This window comes from Octodon degus, unplaced genomic scaffold, assembly GCF_000260255.1.
Source record: "Octodon degus isolate 3935 unplaced genomic scaffold, OctDeg1.0 scaffold00345, whole genome shotgun sequence".
Taxonomy (NCBI): domain Eukaryota; kingdom Metazoa; phylum Chordata; class Mammalia; order Rodentia; family Octodontidae; genus Octodon; species Octodon degus.
In genome coordinates, this window is record NW_004524921.1 from 991,540 (window position 1) to 994,433 (window position 2,894).

Sequence of the window (2,894 nt, forward strand, 5' to 3'; positions counted from 1 at the left end):
TTGACTATTATATATCTGGGTTTGTTTTTCATTGGATTGAATTTATTTTCCCTTCTGTATGCTTCACTTTCCACAATGTCAGATTTTTTCCTCATATTTGGGAAGATTTTTCCTATTATTTCTACCCATATTTTTTAATGTCGTTTGTATTGACTCCTTTTTTCTCATTGATGCCTCTTAGTCTCACATTGTTCATCTTTGCATCATCTTGCAGGTAATGGATTATTTTTTCCTGCATCCTCGTTGTTTTTAAGAGATCCTTTCTTACCTTTTCACTAGCTGCATCAGCATCTTCAAGATCCAAAACTCTGACATCATTTTCACTTAAACGGTTTTGTAAGCTTGTGATTGAGGTTTTCATTTCCTCCATATCTCTTTGACTCTGCCCCATGCGATCTGTTTCTTTACTGAATTGCTCCTTCAAGGAATCCATCATTTTTCTAATCTCTTGTATTTTTTTTTTCTCAATGTCTTCTTTAGAAGCAGTTAGAAATTCTTTTACTGCTATTTTTTTTTCAGATTGGGCTTCCTCCCTGTTTCTGTAGTTGCCTCTTTACTTCAGATGCTATGAGTTCTCAGAATTCTTTTTTTATTTCAGAAAAGAGTTGTGCTCTGATTTCCTCTATGTCTTTCTGCTGTTGCTTATTTACTATCGGTGCTATTAATTCATGCATTTGAGCCGAGCTAGTGTCCTCCACACTTGTTCTGGGTGGGCACTGGGTTTCCCCCATGTTTCTGCATTTGATTCTTTAGGGCAGATGTTATTAATTCAGGGATTTCTTTTTTTTATTTCCAAACTGAGTTCCTGTATACCTTTCTACAGCTGTTTCTTTATTTCAGAAGCCTTTGATTCATTGCTTTCAGCTGTGTGATTACCTCTTTGTTCTGTGTTAGTGTCCTCTGCACTTTTTATAGGTGGGCTTGGGTTCTGAGGTTGCATTTTGTTCCTCCTCACCATTTTGTGTAGCACTGTCTTCTGAGCTTTGTTGTAGATCTTCTTTGTAGCTATAACCTCAGCACGTACTGAAGTTCAGGTGCAGATCTACAAATTCTGGAATTGTCCAGCTGTGCCTGGCTTAGGTCTAGCTCTCTGCTCAGCTTCTTCCCACTGCTGCCCTTGAGGGTGAATCTGTTGTGCCCCTGTGGCAAGATGTTCTGCTCCTGGAGTAGCTAGGTCGTTCTATCCTCCACCCTCTCTGTAGGGATTGCAGCTCCAGGGTTACACCCAAGTCCTGTATGCCAGCCCTGAGCTAAGCCTGGAGAGGACAAGGTGGAGTAGGGGGGAGAGTCAGCTCTCCCACACACTCACTGGGTCTGGGCTAGGACTGCTTCTGGGTGTTCCCAGAATCTGGCTGAATTTCCTACTCAGCAGGCGGGGTGGGGGAGGTGCTGCGGAGTGGTGAGGGGCATCCCAAGTGTGTGAAAGATGGCCTCACCCATGCTGTGCCTGGGATGGGACCTGGAGTTCGTCCCACCAGCGCAGGGTAAGAGGAAGGTCTCCCAGGAACTCACTGGACCTGGGCTAGGACTGGGTCTGGGGGTTCCTGGAACGTGGCAGAAATTCCTAGTCAGTTGGCATGGTGGGGGAGGTGCTGCGGAGTGTTGGAGGGTGTCCCAAGGGGGTTCAAAGATGGTCTCACCCATGCTGTGCCTGGGCTGGTACACGGAGTTGGTCCCTCTGGTGCACGGCAGCCGGAAGCTCTCCCACACACTCACCGGACCTGGGCTGGGACTCATTCTCTTACCTTTAGATCTTGTATATGACAAGGATGCCCTCTAACACAACTCCTATTCAGTATAGTGCTGGAATCATTACCTAGAGCCATTATACAAGAGAGAGAAATAAAAAGATTAAGAATAGGTAAAGAAGAAACTAAACTCTCTCTATTTGCAGATTACATGATTCTGTACTTGGAAGACCTAAAAAACTCCACCAAGAAGCTGCTATAATTAATGCACAAATTTGGTAGCATAGTATGATACAAAGTCAATACCCAAAAGTCAATAGCATTCCTCTACACAGATAAGAAAATACAAGGAGAAGAAAATTAAAGAAACTATACCTTTTACAAAAGCACCACAGAAAACAAAATTGTTAGGAATTAATCTAACTAAGGAAGGAAAATATCTATTCTATGAAAATTATAGTACTCTGAAAAAAGAGATAATAGAGGCTTTCATAAAATGGAAAGAAGCCGGCGCTGTGTCTTGGCCCCCTGCTCTTGAGTGCGAGTGGATCTGCAGGCGGGCGAGCTGAGACTGCAGACCCACGACTGAGCATCCGAGGCAGTGAACTCTTCAAGTCTGCAGTAAAAAATGGCCTCCAATAAAACTATATTGCTAAAAATGGGAAAGAAACAAAATGGAAAATATAAAAAAGTTGAGGAAGCAGAACCTGAAGAGTTTGTGGTAGAGAAAGTATTGGACTGACTTGTAGTGAATGGGAAGGTGGAGTATTTTCTGAAGTGGAAGAGATTTGCAGATGTTGACAATACATGGGAACCTGAAGAAAATTTAGATTGCCCAGAGTTAATTGAAGCATTTCTTAATTCACAAAAAGCTGCTAAAGAAAAAGATGGTACAAAAAGAAAATCTCTATCTGACAGTGAATCTGATGACAGCAAATCAAAGATAAAAAGAGATGCTGCTGACAAACGTAGAGGTTTTGCTAGAGGTCTTGATCCTGAATGAATAATTGGCACCACAGATAGTAGTGGAGAACTGATGTTTCTCATGAAATGGAAAGATTCAGATGAGGTTGACTTGGTGCTGGCAAAAGAGGCAAATATGAAATGTGCTCAAATCATCATTGCTTTTTATGAAAAGAGGCTAACTTGGCATTCTTGCCCAGAAGAAGAAGCTCAATAACTTACATCATTTATATATATATATAT

General features: G+C 41.9%; 1 pseudogene; it reads left to right on the plus strand.

Moving 5' to 3' along the window:
- Positions 1-2,316: 2,316 nt before the first annotated feature.
- Positions 2,317-2,888, plus strand: LOC101592306 (annotated as a pseudogene).
- Positions 2,889-2,894: the final 6 nt, after the last annotated feature.